The sequence below is a fragment of the Drosophila nasuta genome, chromosome 3 (assembly GCF_023558535.2).
Source record: "Drosophila nasuta strain 15112-1781.00 chromosome 3, ASM2355853v1, whole genome shotgun sequence".
NCBI classification, from domain to species: Eukaryota; Metazoa; Arthropoda; class Insecta; order Diptera; family Drosophilidae; genus Drosophila; species Drosophila nasuta.
In genome coordinates, this window is record NC_083457.1 from 36,452,039 (window position 1) to 36,465,213 (window position 13,175).

The 13,175-nt window shown below is 37.4% G+C and overlaps 1 protein-coding gene and 1 long non-coding RNA gene across 20 annotated transcripts in view; one reads left to right on the forward strand and one right to left on the reverse strand.

Annotated features, from left to right (window-relative positions):
- Positions 1-13,175, forward strand: part of LOC132794519 (hemicentin-1) — a 232,894-nt gene that overhangs the window by 175,489 nt on the left and 44,230 nt on the right. The window lies entirely within an intron of this gene.
- LOC132794421 (uncharacterized) lies at positions 11,848-12,606 on the reverse strand. The gene is made up of 3 exons (XR_009633202.1): positions 12,537-12,606; positions 12,324-12,480; positions 11,848-11,892 (listed from the first exon to the last, which is right to left on the reverse strand). It is a non-coding gene; the product is annotated as an uncharacterized LOC132794421 (long non-coding RNA).

Consider the following 13,175-nt stretch of genomic DNA (forward strand, 5'->3'; position numbering starts at 1 on the left):
GTCAGCGTTTTAATTGACTGGCAAAAAAGTGATTTAATATTCACTTTGAGTGACTTTTCACAAAGAGCAAATGCATTGGTTGAACTTTTTTAATACAACTGTTTTGAGGTAAGAGCTGCACCTATTAAAAGTTTGTGCAGAAAAATCTTTTAAAACGTAAAATTCTGTCATATTTGTTGAGGAACATAATTGATGGCGAGCAAAATGAAAAAGGCAAAATCTGACCAACAAAATAAAAATTGAGAAGAGATACATATCCGATTTACTGAAAAAACTCAATATTAAACAAAAATAGGGGGAATAACTATGAAAAAAAAATCAATATTATTTTTGAAAATATGAAAGACATAGCTGAGAACAAAAATGTATCTAATAAAGCGACATCAATAAAAGCAATAAACTAGATGCCACAACCTTAAAATAAATTTGAAAAAGGATTGAAATTAAAAACAGAATCACATGTGATATAATATTATATTGAGCTGAAGAATCACTTAACTTCCTTAGCAATCTCCTTCAATTATTAATAAGAAATGATTTTTCTTTCATTATAATATTTATTTATCTTTGTTTACCATATTAATTTTTGAAGAACTATGCAAATTTTGGTAGATGACTTTACTTTGTTCCCATATATTTAGAATGATTTCTTATGCTTTCATCTTTATTAGCAGAATAGGGAACAACTTCTCCCATCCTTTTGCCTCTTTCTCCCTCACTTTCTTCTCTCCAGTCTTCTGCCTTTTAGCCGCTTAATCAGCGCTTAAGTAGCAACTCGGCAGAAAAAAAAAAACCTTTCCGCACTTGCGCTCACTTGAACTTAATTTAGTGAGTGGTTTGAGCAGCAGCTTCTCCTGCTGCTTCCATCATGCAACTCATGCCACGTGCGTCATAAATGTCTGGGACAGCAGCAACAACAAAACGTTGAAGAACGCGAGGAAAGAGAAGAAAGTGCTGAATTCTAGGCTAGGCTGGCAATAAAAACGCACTTGCCGCAGCTCCACTCAAGCCTCATCCTCACAGTCTCTCTCTCTCTCTCTCTTTCTCTCTCTCTCTCTTTCTCTCTCGGGGTCTGTCGACTGGTTACCACTTCCGGCGGCAAAAGCAGTTCCTGCCACAGGTAACCAAAGGCAACCCCAAAATGTCTGGCCTCTGAGTTTGCGAGTTGCGAGTTGGAGTTCGAAGCTGGCGTCTGGGAGCAACATATGCAAATTTAATATTTTTATTAAAAACCTTTTTTGGACCACACAAAGAAGCGACGGCAACGGTAACGGCAACAGCTCACTTCAGACGTGTGGCAAGCAAGTTGAGGGTGGGGGCAACAAAAGCTTTAGAGGATTCAGAGAAAGAGCGAGGTGACTCTGCTCTATTCTGTGTCTGTGTCGCTGTTTTGATAGGGAAGCGAATTAAGTGCCGCGGTTCGAGTAAGTTTTTCTTCTCTTCTTCCAGTTTTTTTTTAAACCCTTTTGCCCTCTCTAAAGTCTACACACTCTCCAACTCTTTTTCACTTTACCTCTGCTGACTATAAAAACAAGTTTTTTTCCCCACTTTGTGCGAGAATATTGCCTGTATTCTTAACCCCGCTTAGCCCCCTTAACCCTTTGCCAACACACACATACAACAAGCACCACAAGAGTTGCTGTTGTTGCTCAGTTTGCGCTTTGTTATTGTTGCTTCTGCTGCTGCTGCTTCTGTTTGGATTGTTAGCCAGTTTGTAGTTCTTTTGTTGTAGTTATTCTTACTCTGCCCCTCCATTTGATATCTTCACCCTTCTCAGCTCTTCTGCTGCTTCTTCTCTTGGTTTAAGAAGTTGACGGAGTTTAATTTCTGCAAGCAACTAGCTTTGGCTCCTTATAGTTAAGCTGTTGATTGCTTAATGGATCAATAGCAGAAGCTTGAATATTATTATATATATTTTTTACGGGTACTTAAATATTTTAATGAACCAGAAAGAAAGATGCACTTCAAATATTATAATCTAAGCGGAAAATAAAAAGAATTTATAAGTGTGTATATTTTAGTTTTTTCAATGTTTTGCTTTAATTACAATACTGTTTAATGTTTTCCTGAAGAGTGTTAAAATATAGCTTCTTATATTATAAAATTGTTTGTTTTTATCTTCACATTTATGCATCAATTTCCAATGCTTCCTTCTCAAAATAGAACACTCAATATTTACTACGTTACAAAACACTCTATATATAGTCGTTAACCCTTGTAGTCTTTGCTCTTTCTTGGTCGAAACTTTTCTCATTACTTGTCAACTTATTTCACTGCCCCAAACCCAAAAACACTGATTGTCCCTTAAGCCCACATGAAAGCCCCAGCGCTCATCTCCCAGTTCCCAGTTCCATCAGCAACATCAACTTTAACCCTAATTCATTATTAATTTCAAATTGAATTTACATTTACATAACAATTTCAATTTTGGTCTGCCGCAAAAGCCCCCCACAAAAGAAAAAATTGATTGAAAAATATACAAAGATCGCAGTTGTTATCTAGACTAGACAAAAGAAGGAGAGAAGGGAAAGGGAAGTAGACCTTCATCAACGTTTAAGGTAATGACAACAGCAATGGGCCATAACAATAATGAGAATTTCTCAACCCGAATGTGTTTCGAGTCTCGTCCTTGTATGGGCCATAAATAAAACAAACGACACGATAACCACAAATTCCATTAAAAATCCCATTCTAGCATTTGCTTCATTGCTTCATTATGATGTGTCAGGTGGGAATGCTCGCTCCTCAGCAACAGCAGAGCAGCAGCCAAAACTAACCGTCTAGCAAATTTGTTTACAGATAAACCCGAAAGCCAAAAAAAGCTGAAAGTGTAGTTCAAAATTATGTCACAGCCAGAGGACAACAACAGAACACATTCCCATTCACCTGTCTCTGACCTAAGCAATCCCCAGTCCGAAGTCCGAAACTCTCGTGTCCCAACCCCATTTCCATCCCTCTCAGCGGTGGCATCCGTTCTATTTGACCTTTGCTTTTGAATAAAGTGTTGGCACAAAAAAAAAAAGAGAAATGGAGGAAAGCAAAGAAAGCAACAAACGCAAAAGCTAACACGGAATGTAGGTCCTGTTTCTCGTCCTGTTTCTGTTTCGCTTTTCTACTTGCGATGACATTCCCCCCGCTGTTTTTTCACCGTTTCCTTCTACTTCGTCTTCTTGTTCTTCTTCTTCAGCTGCTGCTGTTCTGTTTTATCCTCCCACATTTCCGTTCGTCCTGTCGTCTGCTTTCTGACTTCTGTTTTCGCTTTATGTTTCGTGTTGTTCACCAAGACCTTGTGCATAAATAAATTTTCGCATGTTGGAGGCACATTTGACTGCCGTCTCACGTTTCCCCTTTCCATTACTTTCTTCCCTCACTCTTCGTTCTTTGTTTCTCTCCCACATGTTATAATAATGCTTTTCGGACGTAATTACACTTTAGCTTTGAGCATGTTTAGGTTTTAAACTGTGTCACCATCGCCGGGTCTCGTTAGTTATCCGTTTGTTTTTTGTTTTTTTTTCGCCTTCTCCCCTCGTTTTTTGTGTATCACAGTGTAATTGAGTTCCGCTTGGGGGCGTGTCCCTTTGGCTTGCCCAGCAGCTGCTCAATGTCAGCGTTGATTGATTGAAGTAGCTATGCAATTGAGTTGGGTTTTTTGCTTAGCCAAAAAGGGTTTCTCTCTCTCTTCCTTCGGTTCATTCTAGTTTACTTTCGGTGTGGGGTATATTGAAAATAATGGATTGTCCTGCACAAACTAATATCGAAATGGAAATGAAAGTGGAAATTTGAGTCTATTTAACTAATGGCATATTATTTTCTGTATCTTTTCAGGTATGTTTTTTTCAACAGCTAAAGAAGCTAATCATATGTGTATCTTCCTCTTTGGGGTAGTGAGTGAGTAAATTTGATATTTATGCTAAGCACCCAAAAGGGTTGAAGGGCAAAATAACTTGTAAGTGATATGAAGATGTTATCTTTGCTGTTATGAGGTGTGTATGTTATGATTGATTGGCATTGGCATTGGCATTGATTGTCAGTCTGTCTGTCTTCTTGTGTTTCAGCACTCAGATCTAACACATTAAAGCCGCATATATTTTTTTGAGTTTAAGAATTTAAGTATTTAATAGAATTCCCGTGCATAATAAAAGTAAGCAACATCCAATTGAAAGATGGGGTTCTCATAGCTCTAAAATAGTCGTGATTTATATTTAATTTATGGCACATTAGAAAAGCAACAAATATTTGGAGATACAATTTCTATAGGTAATTAGTTTTTTTTTTATTAAAGTGATGACTGCATTCAAAGAATTCCTAAGACGCTTTAAGGTATTCAACAATTATAGAATCTTCACATATTATATAAGCAAAGTGTCTTTCACCCATGGAGGCAATATTCTTAAGAAGTTGTGGTGTTTACATAGAATTTTTGCTCTTCGAGAATCAAAGACAAGAAATTCATAGACCAATGCCTAAAAATTTGCAGGCTATTAACATAAGCTCATATTTATAAATGTTTGCAATCTGTGAATATTTCTTTAATATAATTATTTCCTTGCCTCAACCTTTTGTATTGATCTGTTTGTAATGCGAAATTGCTAATTTCGTTTATCGAACAATTGAGAAACAACGTAAGCAGCTTAATGCATAAATTTGCAAATCTCACACTCATTTTAGCAGTTGCAAGTGCCATGGCAACACCCTAGAAAACAGCTTGCTGCCCTTCCTCATCCCCTCTTCCACCTTCTGCTCATGAGTTTGTTGTGGCAACTTGGCAAGAATTCAAACATTTATCTGCTGCGAAAAAGCCACATTGCAGTCTACTAGGGTCAAGTGCTCCTCGCATCGTAATCGTATATAGTAGAGCGAGTGTTATAGAGAGTAGCTGCTATCAGCTTGAAAGCATCGCCCCTCCCGGTACAGCAAACGACCCACAGATGGCGCTCGAGCGGAACGAACGGGAACAGAAGGCTGCAACAACAACAACAACAACAACGAAAGCGAACAGAAATAACAACGAGAATAACTGAAAAGGAGAGAAATGTCTTCTTTCGGTTGCAATTGCCGCGTTACGCTTCAAGTGGCAGCTGTTTGTTTGTATGTGTGGAACTGACCTACAAGTTGCCACATGAACTTGCAACTTTTGGCAAATGAGTTGCCCCTTTGCACCCGTTCTGCCCCCGTTTTCGTTAACCCTCTTTGACAGTTTGATGCAGTTTGATGGCAGCGAATGGCCAACGAAGCGTCACAAGCAAACGAGTTTCCCAAATGTAATTATCGAGCAGAAGCAGAAGTAGCAACGAAAAACAACGTCGCAATGAAGTGGTAACAAGTTGTAACGTTTGCTACCATAAAACAAGGCATTGTGGGGTTAATAAAGCAAGCTAGAGAGAATGAGGGGTTAATGCCAACTGTTGCTGCCGCAAAACTCATAAATTTGAACACTTGCCACGTCGACTAAAGCAAACTAAATAAGTTGTTCTTGTTGTTGTTGTGTGTGTGTTGTTTATCAATTTGAGGGGAGGAGAAATGTGTGTTTGTGTGTATAAAGAGGCATAAATTCCATTTTTATTTCGCTTTGGACTTAGCCTAATGCAATAATAACGTATATTTTATAGACCCAAAAACTTTTGCGCTAGAGCACACAGCTGTGACAGATTCATGAGTGTGTGCGGGTGGGTGTGTGTATTAATTTCACACATTTACACAGCACTTTTGTGTCTCATTTTTCTTCGAGCGAAAACTTGCCTACATTGCGGAAAAAATGAAAGAAAGCGAGGCAAAAGTAAAGCTGGAGGAAGGGCAGCATCAAGTATACGCCACGTAGTCCGATGCCTAGCAACTTTTGCACGTTCTTTGCTGACTTGTTGCCCACATGCTTCGCTCTCTCTCTGTATGTGTGAGTGTTTTGATAAGAGTCATTTAGCAAGTATGTGTATGTGGGTGTGTGAGTGTGTGAGTGCGTAGCAAATTGAAATAAATCTTGACAAGTGCGTTGCGTACATTGCGTGAAGCCAGCAAACGAGTTTTGTGCAAACGCAAAAGAAGTAGAAAAAGAAGCCGAGGCAACAAATTAATAACTAGGCAGCAGCTAGACGTTCCCCTGCTAGATTAATTATACGCACCGAAGGGGGAAAAGCGCAAGACAAAGCAGGGAAAATAAAATGAGGGAGAAGAAGCGAGCAGCAACTTCATATGATATATGTGCGAGTAAATTGCTTGCTCTCGGACTGAGAGATTGCAGTAGCAGCAACAAAACTCCAAAAGAAAAAGCGAGTTAATAATTTAAAAACAAACGAAAGACAACGAAAATAACTTGGCCTATTCATTTGCTTAAAGAGACATCAAATTGGCCAACAAAGTCTTGGGCGTCATTTGCTTTGACAACAAAAGTACAAACTGGTCGCTTAAAGATAACAAAAGAGTTTTATTTATACACAAAGTTGTGTCTTCCCTTTGTGAAGGGTGTTATTTATTTGTATTCCGAGAATTATTGTGCCAAATGTCAGGCTCAAGTGCCGCTAAAAATACGACCTCAATAAAATCTAAATTGAACTGACTTTTAGGTGTCGACACGAAATGCTTAAATAAATACAGTTACAATTCAATTGGTTTAACAGGAACTGTAGAAAAAAAACATTTAAATAGAATTACGAATAAAAATCTTTAACAAGAATTATTGATATTTTTAGAGTAAATACGAAAAGCAAAGCAAACAATGATTTAGTTGCAAATACGTTGGATAAATAAATTCAATTTTAGGTGCAAATTTTCAAATATCAATGCGATAGAATTTTTAATTTTATTATGAAAATATTGTTGACTAATTGCTAAAAGTATTGGCAATAGTTTGCTGCAGTTAAATAGATTATTTGAAGCAAACAAATAAACGAAATTATTGCCCGAATTTTGCGAAATTGCATTAGAAATTGGATCAATAGTTGCTGCCAAATATAAAACACAAATATTTAAACATTTTCAAATGCGAAACTTTAAATGTTTCTAGCGTCGATAAATTGCTTGCAACTGTTTCACTTCTCTCTTATTTTTATCTTATTACTTCCCCACTTCCTACTCTTGCCGTGCAACAGAATCAAATCAAAAACTGTGTAAATCCAACAACACGTAAACACAACGAGCGCCAATCTAAATGAGCATACAACTAATTAAAATTCATGCCCCAAAAAGTAGACTACAAATAAAGCATAGCAGCAAATAAAAAAATCTCCTGCTTTCCTTATTTCTCCCTCCTCTCTGGGGCAGTACGTGAGGTCACGCCCACGCAGAGTGTGAGTTTTGAAGCAGTGATAAATATGAAAAAAGTAAAAAAAAAAAACAGCAACTAAGAAGTCGAATAAATGCTCGACTGTGAAATACCCGCTACTCATTTTTAATAATGGCAGCGCAGTGGGCAGTACCAAAAATGTACCAAATTATACCGGATGATGTAGTTAGTATACTAATATACCAAATTAATATACCAAATAAATACTTAAATATAATAAGGGATGTATTTCATATCGATAACATAAAGAAAATTAATATTTTAAATAATACTAAAATATACCAAAGGCTGTATTTGACATATCGATATACTATTACGCTTCAAATATACAATATAAAAGAGTTTCCTGTTTAACTTTTACAATTTTTCTCTGTTCGCAATCAAATTTTTGAGCAAGTCATTAAAACTGTCAAACGCAAATGCAGTTTATTCTCAAAGTATACCAGATTGTCAACCAAAGCAGCTGAGACCTACAACAACTAATTTATGGGATCTGCACAAAATTATAATACCCTTCTAGCCTATGGGTAGCGGGTATAAATACCGAGCAAAGAGCAAGGGCAAACTGATGATTACTCACTGCCAGTTTTTGGAAATCAAGGCAGCTTCCCAAATTTATGTAACTCAGCGTATTTGCTTCTTGCTTACCACCTAGCGGGGGGGAGAGGTGGCTAATTAAATGACAGCGCGACGACTGTGGAGGCAAAATTAACCTTTAATTTTTGATAAACAAGCGCCGATGGAGAACACACTCTAAAAATATGCAAACGGAATGAATGCAAATGAAGTGGAGCCCAGCTGCGAGCCAGACAGAGCTGCAGAGAACCAAAAGGAGAGGCACAGCAGGTGGCAGCGACGAGAAGAAAAGCACAAAATATTGTGTATAGTTATGCCAGCCAGAAGAGAAGAAAGGAAGGGAATATTTCCAAGGGGGAGACAGAGCAAACGCCACGCAGTTTCCGGTGCTCTCGACAGCCGTTTACATAATTTCAATATGGCGGCGACTGCTTTTTTTCTGTTGGTTTTTTTTCTCTGTAGGCGCGCGCGTGGCCAGCAGCCGAAACGGCCACTTAAAGGACATGCCAGGAGTAGGCAGAAGCTGTCTGGCTGACTGCGAATTTTTCATTGTCTTGTGAGAGAGTGGAGAGAGAGAGAGAGAGCGGAGAGTGGAGAGAGATGAAAAAGTAACAATATAAAAATTTGTGTTTATGTTTTACTTTATTTTTGTTCATTTTCATTTTTATTATTTCGTTGTTATTCTCGACGCTGACGCTGCCATCGGGATGACAGGCTGCCCACTTTTGACACTTATTTTTGACAGCTTAAGGACATTTGAGGGTCATGCACTTTTGGGAGAGTCCCCGAGAAAGCGGGCAAATTTTCAAAATTGTTTGCATGTCTGAGATTTGCGGCAGTTTATTATGAATATGTGTGTGAGTGTGTGTGTGCGAGCCAAAGTCAAGTTGTAGTCTGAAGTAGGCGTGCCACTCAAAGCCCCGAAACCACATTCATAATGAATGAGTGGGTGCCACCCCCAAACGTTTTGCGCTGCGACACGAATTTTGTGTAGCCGCTTTTGACTAAATAGTAAGGAGAAGGAAAGAGAGAGGAGGATGGGGCTGTGTGTTAACTGACGACTTTATTGAACCTATGCTTAGCAACTGCTGCTGCCTGTAATTAAATTAAATTATGGTTGCGCCTAGAACCCAACTACAAGCCCTCTAAAACCTCCTCCTCCTCCGTCTCTTACTCTCTCCACTTTCTGTGCACTGTCGTCTGGTATTTTTCGGTGCTTTTTCACATTAAAATTTAGTGTTGCTTTTAAGTGCCGGTAATAAGATATTTTGTATGCTTCTGGGGCAATGGACAACACATCAGGCGCAGCCTAGCGCCATGTGTTTAGCAAGACTCGTTCACTCGCTCCTCCTCTATGTGTGTGACAAAAGCAGTTTGCATAATTTAAAAGGCCTAAAAAGCAACTATAAGTTTCTGCAAAGGATTATAAATTTCTGGTCGCTAGAGACATGCTTGTGAATGCCAAAAGATGTTGTACTCAGGGGCACAAGTGAAGGACAATTTTGGGTTACATTCTTGCTGAATGCTTTTTGGCAACAATTCGCTGTGTGTTCACACTCGGTTTACTAAGCCCCAAAAAATTGTTTACAGGACAACAGCTGCTTATAGTTACCCCTCAAAGTATTCAGTTGCAGATGGCCTTCATTAGATGAAACGAATTCACATCTGAAAACTGCTTCCATTTGGTTGACATAATGACAGCAGAAATAACACAAATTTATAAGGCAGAAGGCTTAAGTCAATCATGAGCACAACTGGCAAGCTTTTCACTTTCTTTTTTTCTTTCTTGTTTTGCATATTATGCAATTAAGACTGTTTGAAATGTTAATTACACATTACACAAATGGGACAGATATTTAGAGCAATTTGTGTGGAAATTGGTAGTTGAACTTTAAGAGTTATTCACTTTCAATTTAGATGGCTTTAAAGTGCTGAAAGACAAGTTGAAAGGAAAACTGTAGTTAGTAAAGATTTCAATAAATATAATATATATGTTATATACATGCAAAAGTTTAAAAAATACTATATTTACATTTATTTGTAATTTAATTTTTGATGCGATAAAACTTTAGACAACTTCAGCTTAAAGTTAGCAATCTCATCGATTAGCAAAATGATTCATTTTAAAAATTAATAATTATAAATTTTTATTAAATAGTTCTTATATATATAATTGAAGTACTAAAATTTTGTAAAACATTTAAGTCTCTTTAAAAAGATAAAATTCTAGAAGAAAAACTTCTTCTTTAGTTAATACAATTATTTATAATTATAAACAGACATACAATACATGACAAACTTCTTTAAAGTGGAACATTAATCTGAGTGTTAATGTGTTTCTTTTAACATAAATTTTCAAGTGCTCAGCACCAATATCGTTGCAATAATCACAGTCCTTGAATCTTCACTTTTTTGCATTAAATGCCAACACCTGTTTTCCATCGAGTTCAATCAACCTTTGCTATTGTGGCTGACTCGGCAGACTTATCTCTGATTATGTATTGACCAGACAGAGTCTATAAAAAGTGCTTAAAGCACCTGGCAAACTAAATCACAGCGGTTTATGTAGTTGCCGGTACAAAATCAAACTGAAATGGATCGATTTGCCATTCCCCAAGTCTGTCTGTGAATGTGTATGTAGAAGTGTGTCTGTGTGTGTGTTTGTGGTAATCAGCGCTATCAAAAGCAAAGCACGTTTAAGCTTAGAGAACATTGGCGACAAGACAACTAAAAAGGTAAAAGCAGCAGCATAGACAACTGACAGCTGAGCAAAGAAATGTTGGAAGACGTGTTAAGCGCCTTAAAGTATGCAGCAAAAACAACGACATCGAAGCGACAAGCGACCGACCACATGTGTCATTAGAGTGTGAACGAACACCGAACAGCAATCGACAAAAAACAGAATTCAGATGGACAATTGAGTTGCCTGTTGTGGGCGTGGTTCACTCCCCCCTTACACACACGCACACACGCTCACTCACATACAGTGTTGGAAGGTGAGAAATAAATGACACTCACCTCCACTAGCCATAATCATAGTGCTTATCGTTAGTTGTGTGCTGCTCGTTGTGTGTTTTTTGTGCCCCCGAACTTCATAAAGGTGTCTCCCCAGAGAAGTGTCCTCCGAGTTGAGTTGTGAGAGTGCTTCTCATTCCCATTCTCAGTTCCTGCACCCCTTGGCAGTCCAATTTAATTGTGCTATGGGGAACGCTTAGCAGTCACATTGACATTGTTTTGTGTCCAGTTTCCCTTCCTTCTCTCTCTCTCGCTCACCCTCTCGAATTTGCATTGCTTGACTTTTGAGCCAAGAAATTTGCTTTCATGTTTCAACATATTTTTCATGCTGGTCATTGCGCAGACAGAAAAACACAGACAGAGACAGAGAAACACAACTTTTGCATAGTCTAATTGCTTGTTCAACTTGGCAAGGAAATCTCAAAAAATATCGAGAGAGACAGAACAAAATAAGAGCAAGGCAAAAGAAATACAATAGAAATACACAAAATGTACAACATTTCCAAGACAAGAAAATCAAATATAAAAAATAGTAGTTGTAGAACAATATTCAGCAGGGAAAATGAGAAAAAATATAAGGATAAAAACACAAATATATTATTTGAAATGGAAAATAAAACATTGAACTGTAAAATATTGTGCAGTTCACTCATAAATAAATCATGTTTATTTATAGAGAAGATAGTTGTTGCTCTTATTTACTCATATCAAAGTTTCGATTTAATATTTTTAAGAAAATATTTGCGAATAATTTCCGCCACTTTTGCGTTCTATATTTTTGCAATCATTTGCAACTTTTGTATTTCTCACATCATTTGTCATTTTTAGCACACAAATAAAATACGTATTTTTTTTGGTTTTTGGTTTTGTTATTTATATATATTTTATTTCATTTTATTAATATTACAACGCCTTCCACTCAACTGAGCCAGGAGTTTTTCCATTTCCCACATACACACAGAGTCAGACTCCCAGCGATTTTTCGTTTGGCATTGCGCGTATCGATTAATTGATTGATGAACATGCTATGAATAGCAGATGAAGGTGATGTTATTATACATAACATATGAAGCGATAAGCACACAAACACACACACACACACACACAAATACACACATATCGTGCATGTATAGATATGCAGCCTCTGCCAAGCTGACTTTTTTGCGCTGTTTTCTCTCTCGCGCTGTATAAAAATTCAAGCGAGCTGAGAACGTGTGTGTCTGCAACGTGCTAGGCACGTGAGTGAGAGGAAGGAAGGTGGAGAGGAGGAAAAAAAGTGACTGCTGGGGTGGCGTTGCGGCATGAAAAATTGTTTGTATTGCATATTTTTAGGGGCCGACGCCATGGAAGCGACCAAGCGTGAAACATGTTATCGAAGCGCTTTTAATGGAATTAATGCACAAAAAGCAAGCAGACGCTCGCTCGCTCGCTCATTCAATCACACACACACACTCACATGCACATACACTCCTATACACAAATGAATTAAATTCCAAAGTACATCGAAGAGCGGGGAGAAGGAGGTGTAGAAAAAAATCCATGCTTAAAGGCGCAATGTTTTTTGCCGGTTTCCGGTTGCTGCTCTATGTCTTTCACTGCAGCTGCTGGGCAAACTTTAAATTCAATTTAATTTCTTATAATTTGCCATTAATTAAAAAGCAACAGTTACATTGTCAGCTGCACATTAATGATCTGCTCAAAGTGGAGTTGACATAATAATACCCTGTGATGAGATGAAATTTTGCGAAAGTTATTTAAGAAATGATTTTATGTGACAAAAAAACGTTTCCACTTGCTTTAGTTGACGATCTGGTATAATTTGAATAAATTACGATAAACCAATTAAGTCCTATGTATTTTTTTAGTATTTTTAGATTGGTTTGGTATATTTTAAATAAAGCAAAATCACACTGGTTTGCTCTTACTGTAAACGAAAGTATCTGAATGTCGAGCATAATCAACAGTAGCTTTCTTGCTTGTTTCTTATTAAGCTCGTACCAAAATTAAATTGAATTATATGTTAAGTGCAATTAAAGTGCTTTTCATTAGTTTTTTTTTAAATAAAAGTGCAGCTAATAGTAATAATTATAATGACTATTTGCAGGGTATTTCGTAGTTTTTAATTGTAAAAGACTGCAAAAAGGTTATAAAATGCCTTCAAAAAGTATATGCTATACGCTCATGCAATTGAGTTATGAGTATGTGTATATGCATGCCCATGTATAAGTGAATGTGTTTGTGTGTGTGTGTGTCGTAATTAGCCAAAAACATATTACTTTAATGACTGGGACATGCAGCTAGCCAAGAT